Below are 17,565 nucleotides of genomic sequence, written 5' to 3'. Positions count from 1 at the left end.
TCCAGGAACACCACAACACAATGGTGTATCTGAAAGGAGAAATCGAACCTTATTAGATATGGTGAGATCTATGATGGGGTTCACTGATCTTCCAATAGATTTATGAGGATATGCTTTGGAAGCAGCAACATACTTACTTAATAAAGTTCTCACTAAGTCAGTCTCTACAACACCATATGAGATATGGAAAGGATATAAGCCTAACCTTAAACATATTAAAGTTTGGGGTTGTCCAGCTTATGTTAAGAGACTACAGTATGATAAACTTGACTCAAGATCTGATAAGTGTAGGTTTATTGGGTATCCCAAGGAAACAATGGGATATTATTTCTATCACCCTTCTGACCATAAAGTGTTTGTGGCCAGAGGAGCAACCTTTTTGGAAAGTAAATTTCTTTTAGTAGGAAATTATAGTGGAGAAATAGAACTTGATGAAGTTCAAGAAACTAATGAATCAACACAATATAAAGATCATGAGACCCAAGTTGAAGAATCTTTATTAGATGTTTTAAAGTTGCCAAGGAAGTTGCCATCTTCAACGGCTGAAGTTCAAGAACTAAATAAAGTTCAAAAACAGGTTAATGAACCAGTTCCAAACCAAATTGAACAACAACCAAATCCAGCACAAGGTGAACAGGTTGTACAAGTACCTCTTAGAAGGTCTACACGAGAACGTCATGTACCAACTAGATTAAATTTAATGGTACAAGATGATGTATCAAATGAGGTCGATCATAATGATGATGACCCTAAGACCTATGCAGAAGCTATACAAAGCTCTGATTATGAGAAGTGACAAAAGGCCGTGGAATCCGAAATGGAATCCATGAAGGAAAATAAAGTATGGACTTTAGTTGAACCTTCAAAGGATATAAAACCTATAAGTTGTAAATGGGTTTTTAAGAAAAAGATTGGAGCAGACGGAAAGGTGGAGACCTACAAAGCCCGTCTTGTTGCCAAGGGATATCGTCAGAAAGAAGGAGTCGACTATGATGAGACTTTCTCTCCCGTGGCAATGCTCTAATCAATTTGGATTTTGCTTGCTATAGCAGCATACTATGATTATGAAATTGGCAAATGGATGTGAAAACAACTTTCCTTAATGGTGAGCTAGAAGAGGATGTATACATGACACAACCTGAAGGTTTCACATCTTCTTATGATCATAATAAAATTTGCAAGCTACAAAGATCTATTTATGGACTAAATCAAGCTTCTCAAAGTTGGAATATTCGCTTTAACAAGACAATTGAAAAGTTCAATTTTGTTAGATGCAAAGAAGAACCTTGTGTGTACAAAAAAGGTTAGTGGGAGCACAATTATATTCTTAGTATTGTATGTTGGTGATATATTGCTCATAGGAAATGACATACCGGCATTGCAAAATACCAAGATTTGGCTATTTGAACAGTTCTCCATGAAAGACTTGGGAGAAGCAGCTTATATATTAGGAATAAAAATCTATAAAGATAGATCTAGGAAGCTGCTTGGACTTTCCTAGTCTTTGTACATTGATACCATCTTAAAGATATATAACATGGATAATTCCAAAAGAGGCTATCTACCAATAGGCACCGGAATTACTCTCAGTAGGGAGGGTTGTCCTAAAATACCTAAAGAGAGAGAACACATGAGTAGGATCCCATACGCTAGTGTAGTGGGAGCTATCATGTATACCATGACATGTACACGTCCTGATGTGGCTTATGCACTTAGAGTGACTAGCCGATATCAGGCAAATCCTAGTGAGGAACATTGGAAGGTGATGAAGACCATTCTTAAGTACATGAGAAAGACTAAAGACCAATTCCTTATTTATGGAGGTTCTGAGTTGAAACTTGAAGGTTATACTGATGTAAGTTTCTCTTCAGATAGAGATGCTAACAAATCTATTTCTGGTTATGTATTCACCTTAAATGGTGGTGCGGTGAGTTGGAAAAGTTCCAAACAAACTACAGTAGCTGATTCAGTGACTAAAGCAGAGTATATAACAGCTAGTAAAGCTGCTAAGAAAGTTGTATGGATGAAAAAGAATCAAAATCACACCAAAAATCCAAACACGTTCTGCCAAGGGATCACTTGATAAGAGAAATCACTGAACGTGGAGACGTCTAGATTCAAAAGATTGATGGAAAGGAAAATGCTCTAGACCTATTCACTAAAGCTCTTGGTGCAAAAGAGTTTGACAAGCACAAGTGAAAATTGGGAATGAAGTACAAGAGCGATTGACTCTAGTGCAAGTGGGAGATTGTTAGGGATATAGTAGATATGCCCTAGATCCAATCTCATATTTGATGATTTGAACATATTTTTATTAACGTTATTTGATATAAAAATATATGGCATCTAATATTCTTTTATCATAGTTATTATTAATTGTTTGATTAATTTGATAAGGTCTTTGATTAAATTTTGAGATTTGCCATCGTGATAGAGATCATGATAATGAGAGCAAAGTCTCTTACAATTTAATCTGAATTTGTTCTTGATCGTATGATTATTAATTTGGACATTAGTAATCCAGTTAGATTAATATTTATGTGATTGTCTTTATGGGATAAAGATTACTTGATCTCATTAACTGAATCACATAGATAGATGATGCATATAGAGATATGATCATTGAACTGACTCATTGGATAATTCCTAATGATTAGAATTACCATAAACTTTCAATAGGATATTCTCTTTAAGAATGTGATGTAAGAGTTTCCTTTGACCTGAGATCGTCATAGTAATTGATAAGTTATTTGTTATTTAATACTAGACACTTATGGCCCTAAGGCGATAGTTGAAAGGATATTGGGTACGATTGAATATTTGTAGAATTAGTGATTGGTTGTCACGACCCCAGTTTGCCCTCCGTGAACTGTCGTGACGACATCTAGTCTCTACAACTAGGTAAGCGTAACAAATGCGGAACACAAACGAAACTCGCGGAAGAAATAATCAAAAACCAAAATAACTGAATGGAAACAATAGTTATAATGTCGCTCGGCATGTACAACACAACATTCTCAAAACCAAGTACACTATCCCAAAACCCGGAAACTCATGAAAAACACAAGTTTTTGGAATATCTAACAGTCTAACTCTAGAATATCTAACAAGAAAGAAAATACAGAAGGACAAAGTTTAACAACTAGTATAGAAAGGGACTCCTCGGGCTGCAGATACGGCAGATGTACCTCGAAGTTTCTAGAGCAGTCACCTCCTCAAGGATGGTAGGCCTGAGTAGCGGTACCTGGATCTGCACATGAAAAACATGCGTAGAAAGGACATGAGTACACCACAACAGTACTCAGTAAGTGCCAAGCCTAACCTCAATTTGGTAGTGACGAGGAAGATCAGGGCCCTACTGAGGTTAAATAAAATATAAAGATCAGCAGTATAGAACAGAACAATATAAATAAGCACAACAGTAAAATAACACAAGATGTACAGGACAACAACAACTATACAGAAACAAGGTAAACACGGAAAGGAAATACAGCTCAACACCAATAATAACAATCGGGGATCTACCAGGATATCGTCATGTAGTCCCATATGTACATATCTAATGGATCTCCCGAGATCCCGTCCCGTAGTCTAACTCATAGTGCGCGGGTATCTACCGTAATCCCGTTTCGTAGTCCCAAATGTAAATACCCAGTACTGGGGGAATCTACCGGGTGCATTCCCGTAGTTCCATATAACTATGCAGGGGGATCTACCGGAATCCCACATCTGTAGTCCCAAAATAAACAGACAAGGGGGAGCTACCGGAATCCCACATCCGCAGTCCCAAAATAAATACATAGCAACAACAAGAAAATATACATAAATGGCAAAATTTCATGTTAAAGGAACAAGTGATTCTAGCCTAGCATGCTGTATAGAATTCAGGTAAGGTAAGTTGAGAAAATAAAGCAATTAAGTCACTTAGACATGCTTTCCTAAGTTAACAACTGGCTTAATAGTGCAAGTAATAGAAACAGGAAAGGAAACATATTAGTAATTACTTAAAGAAAACCGGATTTCCAACAATTAGCACAAGTACGCACTCGTCACCTCACATACAAGGCATTTAAATTACCAAATATACTAATCCTAAGGGGAAGGTCCCCCACACAAGGTTAGACAAGCCACTTACCTTGAACCGGCTCAAAATCAACCCGAGACCACGTTCTTGCCATGAGTACTCGACTCCAAATGGCCCAAATCTATTCAATTCAATTGCATAATATAAATAACACTTCAAGTAACTGATTCTACAATCAAATTCTAAACTAATACGCGAAATTATGTAAAATGATCAAAACACCCCTCAGGCCCACGTCTCAGAATCGGGTAAAATTTATATTTCCAGAAACCTCGTACTCTCACGAGTCCAGTCATATCAAAAGTACCACAATCGGACCTCAATTTCTCCCTCAAATCATCACTCAAACGTCTCTAATTAGACAAGCCCTAACCCCCCAATTACCCCTGATTTTCCTTAATTTTTCATGCTTAAATTGATAAAAATCACTCCAATAACGAGTTTAGGGACCAAAGACCTTACCCCAATGAACTCCTCTGAAAATCCCTCTTGAAAAGTGCTCCCCAAGCTTCTTCCCATTTTGAAAAGATGAAAAATGACTAAATTTAGTGAAGGCAAGAATTTATATGTTCTGCCCAGCGATTTCCGCATTTGCGGCCTGATGCGGTCCCGCTTCTGCGAGGACTTCGTCGCATCTATGACTTTCACTTAAAGGCCAATTTTCGCACCTGCGGTCTCCAACTCACAGATTCGGTACCGCTTCTACAAAAATTCTCCCATATTTGTGGAAACTGCTAACCTCCCTCAATTTCGCTTCTGCAGCCTCTGAGCCGCTTCTGCAGCGCCGCACCTGTGGAACCCAAACCGCAGGTGCGGTTATGACAAAACCAGCAGCTGAAGCTGCAACTCTAACTCTAAAATCTTTCCGTCAACCATCCGAATTCATCCTGAGGTCCCCAGGACCTCAACCAAAGGCACCAACAAGTCACAAACCACTGTCCAAACTTGTACCAATCCTTAAAACACCTAAAACAACATCGAAACCTCGAATTAACCATGGATTCAACCCTAAGAACTCCAAAATTCTCAAAATACGCTTTCGATCAAAAAGTCTATCAAACCTCGTCCGAATGACCTGAAATTTTGCACACACGTCACATTCAACACTAAGGAGCTACTCCAACTTCCGGAATTCCATTCCGACCCTCGGATTAAAATATCACTATCGGACCGGAAACTCCAAAAATTCAACTTTCGGCATTTCAAGCCTAAATTAGCTACGGACCTCCAAAACACAATCCGAACACGCTCCTAAACCCAAAATCACCCAACGGAGAGAACGAAATCATCGAATTTCCATTCCGAGGCTGTCTTCACAATGTTCCGACTACGATCAACTTTTCAACACTTAAGCTCTCGTTTAGGGACTAATGTCCCAAAACCCTCCAAAACTCGAAACCGAACATCCTGGCAAATCAAAATAGCAGAAATAAACTTGGGGAAAACAGTTAATAGAGGATCGGGGTGTAAATTCTTAAGACGAATGGCTGGGTCGTCCCATCCTCCTACACTTAAACATTCGTTCGTCTTCGAACAAGCATAAAGACATACTTGAAGTAGTGAAAAGATGAGAGTAACGGCTGCGCATATCCTGCTCGGTCTCCCATGTCGCCTCCTCGACCAGCTGGCCTCGCTACTAAACCTTCACGGATGTAATGTTCTTTGACCTCAGCTTTCTAACCTACCCATCCAATATTGCCACTAGCTCCTCAACATAGGATAGATCCTTGTCCAACTAGACTAAACTGAAATCCAACACGTGCGACAGATCACCGTGATACCTCCAGAGCATCAAAACATGAAATACCGGATGAACTCCTACTAAGCTGGGAGGTAAGGCAAACTCATAAGCAACCTCCCTAACACGCCTCAATATCTCAAAAGGGCCAATAAACCTTGGACTCAACTTTCCTTTCTTCCCAAATCTCATAACACTCTTCATAGACGATACCCAAAGCAGAACCCGCCATATAGGAAACATCATGAACTTTCCGGTCCGTATACCTCTTCTATTTGGACTGGGCTGTACGGGGTCTATCCTGAATCACCTTGACCTTCTCCAAAGCATCCTGAACTAGGTTTGTGCCCAATTATCTGGCCTCACCCAGCTCAAACCAACCCACCTGGGATCTACATCGTCTCCCATATAAAGCCTCATACGGTGTCATCTGAATGCTGGACTGATAGCTGTTGTTGTAAGCAAACTCTACCAATGGCAAAAACTAATCCCAAGACCCTCTAAACTCAATCACACATGCACGGAGCATATCCTAAATAATTTGACTAATGCACTCAGACTGTCCGTCCGTCTGATGGTGAAATGATGTACTCAACTCCACCCGAGTACCCAACTCCTGCTGAACGGCTCTCCAGAACCGTGATGTGAAATGAGTACCTCTATCTGAAATGATGGAAACTGGAATACCATGCAGACGAACAATCTCTAGGATATAGATATCCGCGCTCCGAGGAATAAGTAGTACACACAGTAATAAAGTGAGCAGACTTGGTCAGCCGATCCATAATCACCCAAATAGCATCGAACTTTCTCAAAGTCCGTGGGAGCCCAACTACAAAGTCCATGGTAATCCGCTCCCACTTACACTCCAAAATCTTTATCTGCTGAAGCAACCCACCCGGTCTCTGGTGCTCATACTTTACCTGCTGACAGTTGAGGCACCGAGCTAAAAATCCAACTATATCTTTCTTCATCCGCCTCCACCAGTAGTGCTGCCTCAAATCCTGATACATCTTCGCGGCACCCCGATGAATGAAATACCGTGAGCTATGAGACTCCTCCATAATCAACTCCCGAAGCTCATCTGCATTGGGTACACAAATCCGACCCTGCATCCTCAATACCCCATCATCACCAACAATCACATCTCTAGCATCACCATTCTGAACCTTGTCCTTGAGGACAAGAAAATGAGGGTCATCATACTATCACACCTCCTTTTTACTACACCCTCGTGAGAGGGTATAAGGGAGTTTTTCCAATTTAAGTGACAATCGAAATGGGATTATTAATTAAATTTAGAGTCGCCACTTGGAATAATTTATGGTGTCCCAAGTCACCGGTTAAATCCCGAATCGAGGAAAGATTGACTCTGTTTTACAGTCTGCGAACACAGAAATTCGGGTAAGGAATTCTGTTAACCCGGGAGAAGGTGTTAGGCATTCCCGAGTTCCGTGGTTCTAGCACAGTCGCTCAACTATTATAGTTGGCCTATTATTTGATTTTAAACACTTTTAAACCTATGTGTCTTTTTAACTTTTAAAACTGCTTTATTGATTTAACGGATTATTCCAAGGTTATTTAAAACGTATCGCAAACTACACTACATGAAATGCACCCGTGATTCACAACACATTCTATTTAACCTTGTTGGAAATTAGAATCGGGTCACATAAAATGCACCCCTGAATTTTAATAGTAGCCATGATAATTATATAATTAACGTGCCTAAAGCAAACTACGAAGTTCCTTCTTAATACCTAAACTATAATATTAATGCGAAGGCCATAGGTTATGGGATTTATTTGTGGGATAAGTATTTGATTTTAACTATTTGAAATCGCAAGGGTCATTTACACTATGTAATTTCCGTTTACACCTCTAAAATTAACTGCTAAATCTAACATGAAGACACTAATCTTGGCAACTACATGACGCACATGAGTAATTCACGTTAAGAGATAAATCGGTATCCGTTTAATCACTTAACAAAACTTTTAACTTTAGCAAACAGTTCATATAACCCATTTTCTATATTTGAACTTTGAGTTTAAAATCACAAAAAAAGCATGTACCTATTCAACAATCAAAAAGCCAAAGCCAATAACATATTATATGTGAGCTAAACAAAGAGATGCAAAATCAAATAGCAACAAAAATTTGACCAACCGATACAATACTATTATCAAAACACCAGGAAATGGAAACTGACCTTAAAACGGAAAATAAAAGAACTTTGAAATTGGATTATCTGTTGAATCTCTCAAATCGATCCAACTGTTTAGTACAATGAACGAACCATGGCGTGAAAAATAGCTTTTGCAACACAATTTCAAAGACACTTCAACGGAAAAATACCAAGCATTCAATCACTATTTCCCTTTTGATGGTTGCGGGTCTGGTGAGGAGGGGTGTCGTTGAAGAAGAAGAAGAAAGTCAGGGGTGTTCTTAGGTTGTGAAAATCTGAAAAAGATCGGCGGGCCTCTTTTGGGTCATTCGAATTGATTCCACGAAGTGAAGTACTTATCCTTGAACATTTGGAAAATTTGTGACAGGAAACGGCAATTCACTTAGAATCGGAAAGCTGGGAACGAGCAAAGCAGCGAAATGGAGGGGCTTTTTCTCTGAGATGCGGCTGACCTCTTTTTAGCTTTTAGGAAATTGGGTCTTATCCCCCATCAGAAACAACGGATTTAGCTCTTTTTTGTTGTATTTTTCGCGGAAGAAAACCGCTGATCAGATTTTTTTAGGTCCCCTTTATTTTAGGTGTTAGATAATATATATAGGGGTAGGGATTAAGTTAGGGGTATGAGCCTAGGAATTATAGGCTTGAGAATTATGGGCTAGGTCCAAAATTAGACCTAAAAATGGGTTGCTCGAGCCCTAGTTTTATACTTTCTCCGCGAACGGGACTAAATATGATCTTACTTATTAATTAGTCCTACTGTTAAAATAAGACTGACCATTAAAACAAACTATTTTTTTTGTATTTTTCAAGGTTAAAAATGACTAACAAAACATTAATGGAACAATTTTTGTAATTTTTATTTTTCTTGTAATAAAAATAAAGTAAAAGCGTAAAAATTAGTTGAAATAGCTATATTAAGCCTAAATTAAATATTTACGTGCTAAAATATAAAAAATCTTGGGGAAGGTCAAAAATCACATGTCTACAGCTGCCCCTCTTTGACTGGAAAGACGAAGTATTTTTAGACAAAGATCGACTAGATAAGTTTTTTGACCCGACCCTTATTTGGAGAGACTAAAACTAAGAGAAAAGGGGAATGTGACCGAGCCCTGGTATCTGAGCTGTCTACATATCCTTGGCTATAAAGGAATCAGGCCACGTGTAGTTCAGAGGTGAGTGAGATGATGGAGTATGCCCAGGTGGAGAGCAGGTCGAGGTACCGTTCCGCCGAGGTTTCGGTTCGCGGTCCTGTTATTACATTAAAATCAAAAGAAATGAAAAAAACTAGCTAAGCCTGTTAACTACGAGTTACAAGATTCCTATCTATAAGCCTTCTGAAGCTTGATCTTGAGTCTTGAATGATTCTTCATGCAGACTTTGTATTTGAACCTTGACGCTTGCTAGTTGCAGGTGCTAGTCGTTGTTCTTCAGCTTTTTGGATCAAGATCGGACACACCATACTTGTGACTTCAGTCATGTCTTGAGCAACTCACATCTTTCATCAACTTATGTATTTGGATTCACTTCTTGCCTTTCCCTTTTTTTTGGATTGTGACTAACTTCTGTTGATCATCTAGGACTGTTGACTCACATTCTTGTCGCGAGCTTCTTTTGTTGCTGACTTGAGTTGCATTCTGAAGTGAATTCCCTTATTCTCCAGGTAGGCGCCTGATTTCCAATACTTGAACTGTCTTCCTTCGAAGCTTGGACTGCCTTCCCTTGAAATCTGTGTTATCTTCCTTTGAAGCTTAAATTGCTTTTCCTTTGTTCTCCAGGTAGGCTCCTGATTACCAACACTTGAATTGCTGCTTCCCTTCGTTCTTCAGGTGGGTTCCTGATTACCAACACTTGAACTGCTTCCCTTTGTTCATCAAGTGGGCTCCTGATTATCAACACTTGAATTGCTGCTTTGTTCTTCAGGTGGGCTCATGATTACCAACACTTGCATTGCTGCTTTGTTCTTCAGGTGGGCTCCTGATTACCAACACTTGCATTGCTGCTTTGTTCTTCAAGTGGGCTCCTGATTACCAACACTTGAATTGTTTTGTTCTCCAGGTGGGCTCCTGATTACCAAAACCTTAGCTGTATTCCCTTGCTCTCCAGGTGGGCGCTTGATTACAATATTTGAACTGTATTCCCTTGCTCTCCAGGTTGGCGCTTGATTGACAATACTTTAACCGTATTCCTTTTCCTTCCAGGTGGGCGCCTGATTATCAAAACCTTAGTTGTATTCCCTTGCTTTCCAGGTGGGCGCCTGATTACAACATTTGAACTGTATTCCCTTGCTCTCCAGGTGGGCGCCTGATTGCCAAAACTTCAACTGTATTCCCTTGCTATCCAAGTGGGCGCCTGATTACCAAAACCTTAGTTGTACTCCCTTGCTCTCCAGGTGGGTGCCTGATTACAACATTTGAACTGTATTCCCGTGCTTTCCAGGTGGGCGCCTGATTGCCAAAACTTGAACTGTATTCCCTTGCTATCCAGGTGGGCGCCTGATTACCAAAACTTGAATTATATTCTCGTGCTCTCCAGGTGGGCGCTTGATTGCCAAAAATTGAACTGTATTCCCGTGCTCTCCAGGTGGGCGTCTGACTGCCAAAACTTGAACTGTATTCCCGTGCTCTCCAGATGGGCGCCTGATTGTCAAAACTTGAACTGTATTCCCGGGCTCTCTAGGTGGGCGCCTGATTGCCAAAACTTGAACTGTATTCCCGGGCTCTCTAGGCGGGTGCCTGATTGCCAAAACTTGAACTCTATTCCTGTGCTCTCCAGGTGGGCGCCTGATTGCCAAAACTTGAACTGTATTCCCGTGCTCTCCAGGTGGGCGCCTGATTGCCAAAACTTGAACTATATTCCTGTGCTTTCCATGTGGGCGCCTGATTGCCAAAACTTGAATTGTATTCCTGTGCTCTCTAGGTGGGCGCCTGATTACCAAAACTTGAATTGTATTCCCGTGCTCTCCAGGTGGGCGTCTGATTGCCAAAACTTGAACTATATTCCCGTGCTCTCCAGGTGGGCGCCTGATTGCTGAACTTTAACTGTATTCCCTTGCTCTCCAGGTGGGCGCCTGCTTGCCGAAACTTGAACTGTATTCCCTTGCTCTACAGGTGGGCTCCTAATTGCCAAAACTTCAACTGTATTCCCTTACTCTCCAGGTGGGCGCCTGATTGCCAAAACTTGAACTGCTCCTCTGAAACTACTGCCTTTGAACCTGATTAAAACAAAACAAAAGAAATTTTTCTGCCCCAGTTTGGTGTTGGACGCATCTGTGAGTGTTAATTGAATCATGTTACCAAATATCTCTATGAATTTGAAAGCTAAATCCCATTATCCAGGAGGGTCCTGAGAACTCCTAGTTAAATGACAACTTTACATCTAAATTATATCTTCTAAAGGTATGACTCCTACTAAACCTTGTTATCTAAGAGGCTCTTAAAACTACATCCCATTATCCAGGAGGGTCCTGAAAATCAAAAATCAAGTCTTATCTTAAGAGTGACAACTTTTACGGCTGAATTATACTACCCTACAACAGAACTTACGATAAATCTTGTTATCTAATGGAAATCTTAAAGCTAAGCCCCATTATTCAGGAGGGTCCTGAAAGCTCTTAATTGAATCCTATCTCAAGCATGAAAACTTTGAAGCCAACTTATATTCCTTTGGGGTGCATTATGCTAGATTTTGCTACTCATGATTGTTTTGAATTTTAAACTAGGTCACATTTTCCAGGAGGGTCCTGATAATTTACGGTCAAACCTGTCTGGTGCTTGCTTTTCCTTACAGAGGGTTTCTTCGGAACAAACAAAATTTTCTGCCCCTGTTTCAAATCAAGAAAAATCTTGTCAGTTCTAAAAATATGGTGGTTGGTTTATGGCCTTGACTTTGAGAGCGATTGATCCTTCACTTCCCGCGACAACTTTGATTTACACTCGAAGACCTTGCTTGTTTATTGACTAACCACTTTCTTTGTCACCCGTATCACAGAAAATACCTCTTCTCCGTTTAGACCCAATACCTTTTATCTGTTGCATTGCTCATGAGCTGACATCTACTAAACCTTTGTGTCTCACATGAATCCCAAAGCACATAAATTTCCACCCACTCAGTGTGTATGCTGTTCCTTCTTGACTTAAACCACTGGCCTTGGCCTTGAGGTCTATTGCTCCATCACTTGCCATGATAACTTTGATTTCTGCTTGGAAGACCTTGCTTGTCACTGGTTAACCACTTTTTTTTGTCAATTTTATCACAGAAAATACCTTTGATTCGTTCCAACCCAACACCCTCTATCTGTTATATTATTCATGAATTGACATATACCGATCCTTTGTATTTCACATGAATCTCAAAGCACGTTGATTGTTACCAACTCAGTGCGTTTGCTGCTCTTTTCCTGATTTATGCCACCTTGATATGCTAGCGAGGTCCCGTTTTGTGCAATTGGAAAGATGGTGACAAATTTTGAAGTTATTTCTCACTTGTTCTGACCAAACAGACTCAGGAAAAGGAAGTAAACAAGACAAAAGGAACAGAGTAAAGGACAATGGAACGAGACGATTCCTAACAAGAAAACTACAAAGTAGAAACTTATCAGATGTGGATACCAACTCTAATGACCATGACATGCACCTTTGGAGTAAGTGGCCTAATCTGTCAAGCAAGTCTGATGTTCAACTCTTGTTATACCCCTAAACTGTGAAATTGGGCTTCAATGCTCCGATTATCCAATCTAATTCACAATCCTTATTCGACTTGTAGTGCCCGAAGGGTTTTCACCATCAAGTCTCTCTCATTTTGTTATTTCTCTTGACTCACCGTTGTCTTATGGTGCCTGTGAAGGTTTTCACCAATAAGACTCTCTCATTTTGTTCCTTTTCTCCCTATTTCCTCTGATTCTGCAGATGACAAGGCATTAACCATGGTAAAACATCATATACTCTTGGCATGTCTAAACTCAGCACTCTCAAAGATTATCCGGGAGGTCTTTTTTGGACTGTAATGTGGCTTTTGGACAGGGGTAGAAAGAAAATATATCGTAAAGGCTCTAAATAACTAAGATAATGGGGTTAACTTATTTACAACTTTTGGAATCCATTCTAAACACTTTGCCCCAATTTCTAAAATAAGGGAACTTGATTCTTTTTTTTTTCTTTTTTTTTTGAATCTCCCACTCTCGACTTCATGGGATTATGAAATATTTTATTTGGTATGACCGAACTGTAAGAATCAGGTCAAACGTAGTTCACAAGACTACTTTTGTTGTTGCTATTTTACTTTTTCTCTTTTTTTTTTCTTTCTTTTCTTTCTTTTTCTTTTTTATCTCTATTTTTTTTTAATTTTTCTTTTGGTATGAACCTTTTCAAATAAACCTATTGAGACATAAACTTTTTATTTTTTATTTTTTTATGACTCTAACTTGATTCCAAAAGAGGGGAGGTCAAAGAAACTAGTACAGGCTCAAGAGGGTATCAAATGGTATAAGTGTTTGGGTAACTGAAAGAGGGCCTCCCAATCCCTGAAAATGCCAAGTGCAACACATGCAACTTGAAATGAAAATTGAAGATCATGAACAATATTTCTTTTGCAGCTTCGGCATTGGTATTACTGATATGCCTTCCACTTTTCTTTAGCGCCTTGTCAAGTGCAGAACCCTCGTTGGGTGATTCCCTTTTCACAATGGATATCCTCCGTCAATTCGGAGACAACTTTCTTGATTTTATCTTGTAACTTGAGATGCACTTGAACTCCAAGTTTCTTGCTTCAAATTGTCCGGGATGCACTCTTATTTTGACGAATTCTTGTTACCCTATTAATTTCCCAAATTATCTGCCCTAGTTTCACACAGTTCGGGCTTCAAATGATCTCAAAATTATGTACTTATTTCCTTCAAATGCCCCAGTCATCTTCAAAATTGCTTCATTGCTTCATGAGTAAACTAACTTTTAAGACTAGGCCTAGAATTATGTGTGCATGTCATGTCACTAGAGCGAGCAAGAAGAGAACTATAAAAGGACAAGAGAACTAAGCAGAAATGGCTAAAAATAACAGAAAATAGGAAATTGCATTAGGCAAACGGTGAAGGGGTTCGAACACTAAAACAAGCAAACTAAACTGGGGTTACAACCCTCGAACAAACCTAGACAACACTAAACGAGCTACTACGACTAAACAAACTAGGCAAAATAAAAGGATAGAAGGGTTTGAGCGACAAAACAATGTCCGGATTACAACCCTGAAATAAACCAGACAACAGAAATGACAACAAAATGAACCATCAAGACTCCTTCCTGGCTAGCCAAGAAAGGAGCGTCTTTCCAATTACCAAGCTCGGCATCTTAGCCATTGAGTTCCACATCAATATTACCAAGTCCATTACCAATTTCAATATCATTAATTTCACTAAGTGGCTCCTTGACTCCTTTGACCAACCCTTCGTCATTGCCAACTACTCCAACAATCTGTGCATTGTCATGTACCTGTAGAGGATTGCGTATGACACTTGGGGTATTACTGCCTTGGACCACAATTATTCCTTCTTGAATCATTCTTTCTATTTCCCTTTTTAAAGCACGCCAATCTTCATCATTCTGCCACTGGGCATTGGAATGGTATTCACACCTTTTAGCAGGGTCAAAACTTCTCGCACGTGGGTCTATATAATTTAGAGGAATAGGTGCAATCACGTCGTAATACTTTAATCTCTCAAACAAACTTGCATAGGACTCTCCTATTGGTGTAAAATTATCTTTCAGCCTTTGTTCCCTTCTACACTCTTGGATTGAATGTGGGTTATAGGGTACTTGGAAATTTTGTGGAGGCTGGTGGGGATTCTGCGGTGCTCGTGCTCGCCTTTTGGAGTGACCCAGTGGTTGGACAGATGGCCGGACATTGTTCGGAGGATAACACTGGGGTGGATTATGTGGAGTTTGGGGATATTCATAGGGTTGGTATTGAGGCTGAAAGCGTCTAGCAGGAATGCCCACTGGATCCTATCGTTGGCGGGGCTTACCAGCATCTTTTCTATCAACGGGAGGACTGTCCCGAGCAACTTGTTCGTTCCATCTAAACCAGAATTCCTTAAAACTTTCCTTGGGTTTATTTTCCATCTGAGATAGGGATGAGCAGTCTGGGACACTGTCTATATTGTTCTGAAAGTGTCGGACAAAATCTTGAGCCATGCCATCCCATGTATGCCACTTACTGACATCTTGATAAGTATGTCATTCCAAAGCTGCCCTAGTCAGGCTCTCACTACAATACGCCATTAGCACCTCATCTTTCCCGCCAACATTTCTCATTTCACTGCAATAACCCCTCAGGTGGGCTACTGGATCTCCCCGCCCATCATACAAATTAAACTTTGGCATCTTAAACCCTTTCAGCTTTCTGGATATCTCATCTTGCTCCACTGTCTTAGCAAGCTTTGTAGTCTCACCGGAAGGCTCAAAATGAGGAGCGTGAGAGTATGGACTCGAAACCTTGAAAATTGGTTCTGGAGCATAGTGTTGGGCATCGAGGACTGATGGTGGAGGACTCCCACTAATTCAAGCTTGGTATATTTCGGTCATCTGTCTTTTCAACTTAAGACCTCTTCTTTCAACTCAGATTCTGATTCAACAATTCCCTTAAACGGATCAACAATCCCTGTGTCCAAGTCTTTGCTAGCCATGGCTACCTTGCTCTTTGACCTTGTGTTGTATGGATGAGTTACTTAAAAACCACAAACCAACCACCTACTGTTCAATGAAGATAACAAAAGGAACAAAATGGGGTCATCCTGTTAGCATTAGGGTATTTAACAACTAAAAATATCACATTGCGTGTAATGCACCTAGCAACAATTAACGGTTCTAGAATGAATTCAAGGTTCACAAGGTCACTTGGCATCATCCCGATTTTGTTCATTTCAATCTTCCCTTTTCTTTCCTTTTTAGCACTTCTTGGCTTGCTCATTTTCCTTCCTCTTTTTTTCTAATTATCACTCTTTTCTTTCCTCTCATTTCTCATGTCCCAGAATTTCACCATCTTTTTCTTCTCCCTTTTTTTTCTCTTTTTCTTTTAAAAAAATGATTCGATCGAACCCTATGCAGGTTGCCTACGTATCATGACCCCGCATGAATCAGATCTTTGCGTAGTTCTTGAAGATCGGGATAAAGTAAACAAACCAACGTTCTCTTTTTCTTTTTTTCTTTTTCTTTTTTTTCTTGTTTTTACCTTAATAACTACTCTGATGAGAAAAGAGAAATAAAAGAAGCAACCCCCCTCCTTTTTTTATTTTCTAGACTCAATGACCTATAACCTATTCTAAACTCAAGCTTAACGAGCAAATATTTTTGTTCTTTTTTTTTGAAATAAATACTCTATGGGAAATTATTAAAGAAAAAACCCTACAAGAGAAAAATATTTTTTGATTCTTTTTTTAGGAAGGAAATCTAAACAATAAACCAAAGAAAAATATTTTAAATTTTCATTTGATATCCTTGAAGAAAGATTTCAAAATGAGAAATGAAAAAGATAAACAAAAAAAAACTGTTTTTGGATTTCAATTTTTAATTACCTAAACGAGAAATTTTAAAAGATAAACAGAAGATAAGATATGTTATTTCTTCTATGTACAATGTCCTAAAGTTCTTGTAAAATAAAAAGAATTTTTTTTCATTAATTTCCCAAAAAATAACCTCAAAAGAAAATCTTTTGGATTTTTGGAATTAATATCTTAAAGAAAACTTTTAAAGAAGTACTACAATAAAACTTATAACGGAAATATAAAAACACAAAATTTCTTTTTTTTTGATTTTTGACTTGTAACACATTTCCAAATACAAAATAAGAAATACAATAACAAAAGATTTGGCAAACTTAACTAGACTATTACAAACTCTAACATCACCTAAAAGACTGTATACTACTATACAGGACTAGAAAGTAAAACATGAACAATTGACTCAAAAACATAAAATGGCTCCTCGAGCAGCTCCTGAATGCAGTGATCCTGGGGTATCTGTTATGCTCAAACTCCGGTATGTAAATCCACACATGTATGAGAAAACTTAAACCAACACTATGTGAGACAATAAATAGCATTCCCTACTAGACACAATGCAAGACATGGTTGAGGCTATTTTTACAAAATAGTTTGTTTGGCTAAAAGGTGGCTAGAAGTGCAAAATTTGGCTAAGACCCCGCAAAGCCAAGAACTTAAGGTTTACTAGGAAGACTGAATCCTATGTGGGTTGCCTACGTATCACGCCCTGAAAGATGAGAACCAGGTTTGCGTAGTTCGGGTAGATTGGATACGGGCGAGAATTAAAAAAACACTAATTTGAAAAAAAAAAATTATCTTTTTTTTTTTTGAAAAATGATGGAACATGTAAGCTCTTTTTGGATTTTTCTTTTGATTTCCTGATTTTCGGAAAATGATGAAAGAGTGCAAAATCGTTTTTTTGAATTTTCAAGCTCTTTTTCCTTAACAAAAAATGTGACAGAAAACATAATTGGGACCCACTCTCTTCACACTTCACCCTCTCTTTTTTTTTTCTTTCTTTTTTTCAT

General features: G+C 39.1%; 1 long non-coding RNA gene across 1 annotated transcript; it reads right to left on the bottom strand.

Annotated features, from left to right (window-relative positions):
• Positions 1-2,946: 2,946 nt before the first annotated feature.
• LOC142164620 (uncharacterized) lies at positions 2,947-16,301 on the bottom strand. The gene is made up of 2 exons (XR_012695430.1): positions 8,035-16,301; positions 2,947-3,250 (listed from the first exon to the last, which is right to left on the bottom strand). It is a non-coding gene; the product is annotated as an uncharacterized LOC142164620 (long non-coding RNA).
• Positions 16,302-17,565: the final 1,264 nt, after the last annotated feature.

This window comes from Nicotiana tabacum, chromosome 10 (genome assembly GCF_000715075.1).
Source record: "Nicotiana tabacum cultivar K326 chromosome 10, ASM71507v2, whole genome shotgun sequence".
NCBI lineage: Eukaryota > Viridiplantae > Streptophyta > Magnoliopsida > Solanales > Solanaceae > Nicotiana > Nicotiana tabacum.
This window is presented reverse-complemented; position numbering and strand designations above follow the sequence as displayed.